This window comes from Carlito syrichta, unplaced genomic scaffold (genome assembly GCF_000164805.1).
Source record: "Carlito syrichta isolate Samal-C Ts95f unplaced genomic scaffold, Tarsius_syrichta-2.0.1 Scaffold312208, whole genome shotgun sequence".
Taxonomy (NCBI): Eukaryota; Metazoa; Chordata; class Mammalia; order Primates; family Tarsiidae; genus Carlito; species Carlito syrichta.
Window position 1 is genome coordinate 154753 of NW_007256304.1, and position 9682 is coordinate 164434.

The 9682-nt window shown below is 43.9% G+C and overlaps 1 pseudogene; it reads left to right on the forward strand.

Annotated features, from left to right (window-relative positions):
- Positions 1 to 479: 479 nt before the first annotated feature.
- LOC103272304 overlaps positions 480 to 9682 on the forward strand; it is a 20522-nt pseudogene continuing 11319 nt past the window's right edge.

Genomic DNA, 9682 nt, shown 5'->3' on the forward strand with positions numbered 1-9682 from the left:
CTCAGGCCTCATTCTTGTACTACAGTTCCCAGCATGCTCCGTGACGCACGCCACATCCTGCTCCTCCCTCCAACTTCCGGTACAGGGAGGCAACTCAACCTCAAAATGCTACAAGAAAAACACGCTTTTCTTTTTTCTTGCCTCCTCGTGCTTCGTTGGATCACATCTGCTGCCATTCAAGATAAGAAGGGTGGTGGGTTGTCGCCTTATCCAATCAGCGATGCTAGTTTGGAAGCTGCCCAATCAGAAAAGAGATTAAAATGAGGTGGTGGGTTCCGGGTTCTGAGCGGGCCTTTTGTTTTCTTGGCCTGCGTATGTGCCGAATCATCTCGGAGAGAACTGCGTGTATTTGCGTCTTCCCTTTTCGCCCTGGGAAATGCAGGTCTGGGGAGTTCATAGGGAGGAGGCGGGGACACCCAGAAGCCGGGCCATGGTGAGTACGTGTGTGGGTGCGGGAACGAGAGGCAGGATGGACACGGATGACCCAGCTGTGGCCGATCGACCTCCCCCACAATTCTGATCCTGAACATGTGCCCGCCGGCGACTCGGCCACGGGTCCCCCCTTCACAGGGTGGGTCTTCTTCGGTCCCCAGGTTCCTATCCCCATGGTGATCTCTCCCTACTTGAGGCTTCTCCAGGCAAACCTGCGCTGCGTAAGTGTGGGACCCAGGAGTGTCATGCGGGGTCTGACCGGCTTAGGGGCCCCTGGGGGAAGGGGCTGTGGTCCTGGTCCCATCCTTCTCTCCTAGATAGTAAACGGATGCTCCAGCACAGTGTTCCGGGGTTCCCTTGGGCCAACAGCGGATGATGAATCCCTAAGTCACTGTCAGGGCTTGTAGTCTGGGATCTCAGGAGGGCCTGGGAGTAAAGGCTTGGAGAAGAGGCGGGGGAAGCCGGCCATGGGCAGGTGGGAGTGGGTGATAGTCCCACAATCGCCTGATGTGGAATATCCAGGTGGAAATCCCTAGACCAAGTTATCAGGCTTGTTAGGATACTGGACAGGGTGAGGGAAAATGGATGGAGCAAGGGGCGCAGCACCGCTGGGGATGGCAAGTGGGAGGTGCGCGCTGGGAGATCCGAGTAAATTGCAAAGATATGCAATACACAGAGGTTAGAGGAGAAAAGATTTATTTATTTTTATTTTTTATTTTTTTTGAGTTGGAGTCTCACTCTGTCGCCCAGACTGGAGTGCAGTGGCCGTTCCCGGCCACCGCAGCCTCGACCTGCTGGGCTCCGCGATCCTTCCACCTCAGCCTTCCGAATAGCCGTAATTACAGGCATGCGCTACCATGCCCAGCTGATTTTTTGATTTATTGTAGAGATGAGGTCTCGCTGCCCAGGCGGGTCTCGAACCCCTGGGCTCAGGCAATTCACTCACCTCAGCCTCCGAAAGGTGCGGGATTACAGGCTGAGCCACCGAGCCTGACTTGGAGAAAAGATTAATTAAGAAAAGCTCACCCCCCAGAGTCCTGGCTTAAATCCTTTTCTTGGAGATTGTTGCATGTGACTGCTGTGACTTCCTTGTCGACCACCTGTGAATGTCTTGAGGATCCTGTGATACAGAGACCCATTAATGTCTGTCCATATTAACCTAGCCCCGGGCATGACAAGGATTCTAATTCTCCTGCACCTTTCTAAATGACATTCCTTAGAGCTAGTGGAGGGTGCACCTCCCCTTATCTCCTAAGCATTCCCAGTGAGTAGCTTTGGGGGATCCTTGGTTTCCCTGTAGATAGTGTCCAATTTACTGGAAGATCGAATCCCCACCTGCTCTCCCTCGAAGTGTTCATAACTTTTGTAATTACAAGTTTCATGACTTTTACAATCCTTGCCCAATGCATGATGTTCTAGGCCTTGTAAATTCCCTTGACTCTATGCAAGCTTGAATGCCGCTATGAGATACCTCAGATACCCATAAGTCTGTTTCTAAAAAGACAAAGTCGATAATGTTAATTATACCTAAAGTGTGCCTTTCTCTTTAAGCATAGGTTCTACTTTCTCATCATTGTGTCAGGGTTTCAGAACAAGATGAAAAATGGCTTCCCATTGTTGGTCTGTCCTTTCAAGGATCATTGGCAGTTTGTCACCAGGTCCAAACCAGCTTCTGTCTGGTGGGACATCCAAAGAGTTGGAACAAGGTATTTAGAGGACCATTAAAACCGAGAAGATGAGGGGCCTGCATCCTAAAGACACCTCTTGGATTGAGTGTGCTTTTTTTTTTTTTTTTTTTCATCCAGGTAGTGGGTGGGGAGAGAGGGTTGTTTGAACCCAGAAGTTTGAGGTTAACCTGAACAACATAGCACATTCATGTAGATATAAAAGCTGAAACAATTTAGCCAAGAGTAGTGGCACATGCCTGTAGTTTCAGATTCCTGGGAGCCTGAGAAGGAAGAATCTTTTGAGCTCAGCAGGTCAAGATGGTGATAAGCTCTGTGGAGACACTTCACGCCTGCCTGGGTTACAAAGTGATACTCAGACTCATAAAAAACATTTAATTTAATGTTTTAAAAATAAAGCATATCTTCAACATATAGATGTGACTTGTCCAGATAATCTCATCTGATAAGAAATGCCAGAGGAAGTTGTGGCAGAAATGGCTGGTTCTCAGGTAAATGTGTTCCAGGTCAGGGACTGTGTCTGTTTTCCTACTGGAATGTCATGATTTTAGAGCGTGCAAACCTTGACTGATACTCATGTGTTTTCTTATTTTTAAAGTTGGAGTCTCACTCTGTCACCCAAGCTAGAGTGCAGTAGCATCCTCCATCCCCCATAGTGTCAACCTGCTGGGCTCAAGTGATCCTCCACCTCAACTCAAGTAGCTGAAACTACCAGCACACATCTCCATCCCCATCTAAATTTTAATTTATTGTAGAGATGAGGTCTTGTCAAATTGTCCAAGCTGTTCTCGAACCTATGGGCTCAGGCAATCAATCCTCTCACCTCTTTCTCCCAAAGTTTTGGGATTATAGGCACTAGCCACTATGCCTGGCCATCATATATATCTTATTCTACATTAAAACTGTATATTCCCTTGATTTTTCAGTCTTTATTTATTTTTAAGATGTGGATTACAATTCAGGGCTATGTATACTAATGTCCATTATGCAGGTTCACTTGTTGATGAGGTATGCCTCACACTTCCCCAGCAGTATTCCACTTTCTGCCTTTTTTTAAAAGTCACTATCACAGTGTTTTACTTTTCAAGTTCTCATTATGTATGATAACATCTTTGAAACGTTTTATGGATTTCCAATTTAAATAGTGTTTGCAAGAAAATTTGTTTTCTTCAGAACACACAGTTGTTTGTATATTAGTATCAAACTGAATTGATAAACTGATTAGAAGATTATTGACTTAATGATACCATTTAATCTTTCTTCCCAATCATGTATTTTCATTATTTTATTTTTCATTTCTACTATTTTTCATGTGTTTCAGAAATATTTTATACTTCTTTATAATTTGATCTTTAAGTGTAAATTTTTTTGTAAATTTCACATCTTTTTAATGTATTAGCAAGATTATATGTTTTAATGTGACTAATTGTATTGATGGATTCCCAAATGTTGATCTCCTAAACATCCCTGACATCAAAGGAACTTGATCATGCTGTAATGTTGCAACATGACATGCTGACACAATGTTTCTACTAATTTTTACATTTCTATTCAAATGTGATTTCTCCACAAAAAAATGACTTGAAATCCTTAATATGAAACAAATTGTGCACTGATATTTTCTTCATCCATGGACACCGGGTTTCTGTGGTTTCCCCTTTCTTTTTTCCTATTATTCGTATTTTAAAATGTAGGGTATGGCTGAGCTCGGAGGCTCAACCTGTAATTTCAGCACTTTGGGAGGCCGAGTGGAGTGGATTGCCTGAGGCCGCGGGTTGAAAACATTCCTGGGCAATTTGGCAAGACTTCATCTCTACAATACATCAACAATATAGCCAGGTGTGGTAGTGAAAACATGTAGCTCTGGCTACTTGGAAGGCTGAGATGCAAGGATCACCAGGGCCCAGCAGGGCGAGACTGTGATAGCCAGAAGTCTGCCTATACACTGCACGCTGGACAACAGAGAGAAACTCCAACTCAAAAAAATAAAATAAAGCTGGGTTTGGTGGCTCAGCCTGTAATCTCATGCCTTGGGAGGCTGAGGTGAGTGAATTGCCAGAGCCCGCGTGTTCGAGACCTGTCTGGCCAACTTGGCAAGATCTCATCTCTACAATAAATCAAAAATTAGCTGGGCATCATAGCAGGCATCTGTAGTTGCAGCTACTTGGAAGGCTGAGGTGGAAGGATCACCAGAGCCTAGCAGGTGGAGGCTGCAGTGGCCAGAACTGGCCAGTGCACTCCAGTCTGGGTGACGGAGTGAGACTCCAACTGAAAATAAATAAATAACCAAACAAACAAGCAAACAGATAAATACATGAAGAGATAAATAAATGAATATAAAATAAAATAGAATAAAATAGAAGGTAGGGTACAATTCAGGGTTAGGTCATAAGGGGTCATTGTACATGTAAAGCTTGGGGACCCTTATTCATGTAAATCCCCCACCATGGCAGTGTTCCACTACTGCCAATCACTTTCTCATAGTATTCTGATAAATGTTCAGAGTCCACTTATGAGTGAGTACCTGTAGTACTCAGATCTTTGTTTATGTGATAAAACACTTGACTATATATATATATTATATATGTAATTTTTTGTTGTATTCTCAGTCTGGCACATAATGTATTAATCAATAATTTTGTGGCCACTTCCTGTTTTATGTGGACTACAGACATGTGCTACCACACCTGAATAATTTTTTATTTATTACAGAGACAAGGTCTCGCCAAATTGCCCAGACTTGCCTCGAACACACAGGTTCACACAATCCTCTCGCCTTGGGATTGCAGCTTGAGTTACCGAACCCAGGTTTTATTGTTTTAGGAGTCTCACTATTACCCCTGGTGGTAGAGTATTGTCACACTCATGGCCACCACCACCTCAACCTACTTGCGAACCTTCCACTTAAGCCTTTTAAGTTGCTGGAACCACAAGTGTGCACCACCATGCCTGCATAATTTTTTTATTTGTTGGGGAGATGAGGGCTCCCCAAGTTGCTGTGGAAAGTTTGGAAACTATATGCTCAGGAAATTCTGTCATCTTCTCATCCCAAAGTGCTGGGATCATTGGCAAGAGCCACCACACCCATGCTGAAAGATTCGTAGTGATTATTATTATGGGTTCTATTCTTACATCTTATGAGATTTCCTTTTGAATTGCCAAAAAGTGGGAAAGGCTGCCAAATTGGCCTACAGTAAAATGTGATTTTGAAATGTTTGAATGCTTCCTAAAAGCAGCCTATGGGAAATGTATCTGTCGATGTCTTACCTGTGCTAGCTACCATGCCATATTTTGACATTTCATGGTTACATTCGCTGCTGTTTTAGTCTAACATTTGTCTTTTTCCAAGATAGTAATTTATAGGAAATACATTTAAGTTTATTAGGTGAGTGGTTTCTTTGCATTTTTACACACATTGCTGGTCTTTAGGGAAAAAGACAGAAATGATTCCTGCCCTCTGTGAAAGTGTAAACTGCAGTGAGGTGAACCACTGTCAAGGAATAATACAAGATTGCAACAAAGGAGAGAGGAAAAAGAAGTAAAGTTTAATAACCACCTTTTGCAGATGGGAAAGGGGGCAGATGGAGGCAAGTGAGGTGTGGAAGGGCCAAGAACTGGGTTTTTTAAAGGCCTTTGGGAAAAGGGGGCTTAAGTCCACAGGACTGTCCAGGGCCATGGGTCTTTAATGCAGACTGCAACCACATGGGTTTTATATTTTGCTGGTTCCAGACATTATCATCTCATGCCCTCAGGTGATGGGCTAGATAGAAGGAGACAAGGGGAAGGGTATTTCCAATAAGAGACTTGTGAGATGTTTAAATCCACAAACTTCTTGACCAAAAAGTGGTCTCATTATAATTTCTATGAGTTCAGCCAGTCAAGAGGTGATCTTTGACTCCCCCTTGACAAGGAACCTGAAAATTTCCTAGAGATTAGTATATAAACCTCGAGTTGAAAGTTTGCATGGTTGGGTTGCCCTGGTTTTGCATCTGATGGAGATATTTTAAGGAAAATGAGGTAGGCTGCCTCTTGGCCTGCAGAAAAATGTAATCTTAAAATGTGTTAATTCCTCCTAAAACCTGCTTATTGGAAATTAACTATGCCTAGCCTGTGCTTGATTCAAAGCATGTCAGTCTAAGGAAAAATGGCAATGCTCAGGCAAAATGGAACTAAGTTTATTTTAAGTTTTTTAAGTTTCACTTGTGAAAGGAATAAAAAAATCCCAGATTATACAATATCTTACCTAATGAGAACGTGTAAGAACCCATATGAAGCCTCTCAGGCACACGGGAGAGCAAGTTCAGTGTCTCCTGAGAGGGTAGTCACCAGGCAATTCAATTAGCAGGATTGTGAAAGAAGCCATCCCAAGTCATAGGATGGCCTGACTTGACACTTAATTCAGGCTTGTCTGTGTGTCAGTGCCTCTCCTATCTAGGTTTATATACCCTTTGCCAAAAAAATGGATCCACTTATTTTAGCTCCAGTTATTCACCGTAAAATGTATTTTATCAATACACGTCGAAAAGTTTCTTTTTTTACAAATTTCAGGCAAGATATAGATAGATGTCTGGAAAAGTTTAAATATCTAATGTTGGGTGCAGTGGTTCGTGCTTATAATGCCAGCACTTTGCGAGGCTGAGGTAAGAGGATGCAGCCCACAGGTACGAGGCTGCCCCAGGCAAATTGGTGAGACCTCATTTCTTTCTTTCTTTTTTTTGGAGTTAGAGTCTCACTCTGTCGCCTAGACTGGAGTGCAGTGGCTCCCCCGGCCTCGACCTGCTGGGCTCTGGCAATCTTTCTGCCTCAGTCTTCCGAGTAGTCAGAAACAGGCGTGTGCTACCACACCTGACTGATTTTTGATTTATTGTACAGATGAGGTCTTGCCAAGTCACCCAGGCGAGTCTCAAACCCACGGAGCTCAGGTAATCCACTCACCTCAGCCTCCCAAAGCACGGGATTACAGCCACCGAGCCCAGCTGAAACCTCATTTCTACAATAAATCAAAAAAATTAACAAGGATCCAGCTGACAACTAAAATTATGCAAGGAGATAATTTGTAGCAAAAATATTCTCTAATACATTAAGTCTGCCAGTATACACACTTTTTGTGAATGATACAGCATAAATTTGGGCATCAAAACAGCATGCACAATTTTGAGTGCTATATTTACATCAAAGAGAAGAAGTGGCATATACTGCTCACAGGGAAAATTCACTTCCCTGGGATTTTTTTTTAAGTCAAAGTCTCACTCCTTTGCCCAGGCTGGAGTGCAGTGACATGCTCACAGACAACCCAGCAATGACCTGCTGGGCCTAGACAATCCTTCTGCCTCAGTCTTCCAAGTAGCCATAACTGCAGGCTGAACTACGCTTGGCCAATTTTTAATGTATTGTAGAGAAGAGGTTATGCAAAGCTGCCTGGGCTGGTCTTGAACCTGTGGGCTCAGGCAGTTCTCTTTCCTTGGCCTCCCAAAATGCTCAGATTACAGCCTGAGCCACACAGCCTGGCTATCTGTGATTTCTTTCAGGTGAGATGATCTGGACAAATCACACCTCTATGTTGAAAATATGCCTTTATTTTAAAATTAAATTGAACATCTTTATTTTTTGTTCGTCTCACTCTGTCACCCAGGCAGAAGTGAAGTGGCATCATCATTAATCACCACAGCCTTGCACTCCTGGGCTCAGGCAATCCTTCCATCTCAGCCTCCAATGTAGCTGGAACTACAGGCCTTTTCTAATAATCCTGTCTAATTTTTCAGTAATTATTTTTATAGTGACATGAATATGGTATGTTGTAGAGGTAGGTCTCAAACTCCTGGCCTCAAGCAATCCTCTCCCATCAATCTCCCTAAGTGATAGAATTCCTGGCATAAGCTATGATGGGTGGCCAGTATATGCTTTTAACATAAGCACAATCCTTTCCTTGCTACCACCACACCCACAAGCAGGAGGGTACAGAAGGGGCGATAAAGTCTACCTTTCTCTGTCTTTTGTCACAGGAGACAGATTCAAAAACAGCTCCTGCAAGGAGTGCAAAGTGTGAGTTAATTCTTTCCTTACCACAAGAACCCTCCCTTGCCAGAAATACTGGCAATTTCTCCTACAGCAATGAATATATGGCCGCACTGGCTTACTTGCCTGGCCACACCCCAGCAGAGCAGAACAGGTGACCTCCCTTCTGAGTTCAAGTTTTCATGAACATATCTGGCAACTCTCAGCTTGACAATGTCACCATGTTAGGATCACATGGGGGATAGCTGGGTGCCATGGCTCATAACTGTAATTCTAGTAGTTTGGGAAATGAGGTGAGAGAATTGCGTGAGCCCAGGGGTTCCAGACCTGCATGGGCAACTTGGGAAGACTTCATTTCAGCAATAAATCATACAGTTAGCTGGGTGTGGTGGCACATGCCTGAAGTTTGATGTGGAAGTATTGCCTGTGGTCAGCAGGTCAAGGTTGCAGTAGCCATGAGTGTCCCACTGCACTCCATCCTGGGTATAACAGAAAAAACAACAGACAAAGAAAACCAATATGGTTATTTTTAACAATGACAAACCAACAGAAATAATAATGAAGCAGCAACAATTCTGTCTGTGAATGCTCTCTTAAGCAGTAGCATCAGAACTCACAACAGCAAAATGTCAGGTACCATGGACATCTCCATCTTTGTACTGACCACATGGTGCTGATTCAATCCTTTACCCTTTTCAATAGTTGGAAGTTTCTGGGAAGATTGACCACTTGATGTGTTTTTTCTAGTGGCTTTGTAATATGGTGGTAAACCTGTTATCTACCAGTGTGCTTCTCCAGATCTACTCTTCCTTATTGACCCAAGTAACAGGAAATTGGAGCCAGTCCATATAACTAAATTCAACCTTGGTCCATGGAGAGTTACATTCTTGTTACTAAATTCAGCATTAAAAAATAATTTATTGAAACTATTATCAGCTAGGCTTGGGAGGCCATGGTGAGTGGTTCATCTGAGCCCACATGTTCAAGACCAGTCCAGGCACCTTGGCAAGACCTCCTCTCTACAATAAAAAAAAAAGAATTAGCTGGGTGTGATAGCGTGTGCCTGTACTTATAGCTACTTGAACGACTGAGGTGGAAGGATCCCCGGAACCCAGCAGGTTGATTCTGAGTTGGGCGTGTGGGTGCCACTGCACTCCTTCCTGGGTGATAGCGTGGGATGGACTCAAAAAACAAATGTAATGGATGCTTTCATACACCTGTGAAACTCAACAATTCATCTATCACACTTTCTGGTGGGAATATATTGATTTACATAGCTATAAAGAGAAATTGTTCCTCAATGTTGTGATGTAGCCTTGGGATGAAGAAACGAGGGATGGGGAACAGTACCTCGCCAGTAAGTCGGCTCCTCCCCACCACACTTTTGGGTCCCGAACACGTGGAAAGAGGGGTTGTTCCCAGAGGGCTCAGCGGGTGAGGTCGCAGATGGAACAAGTCCCCAGTGTCCCGGCCTAGCCTCACCTACACGAAGGGTGCCAGGCCCCGCTGCTGGCGGGGACGTGTTCACTGTCAGCTGAGGGGGAGGCCAG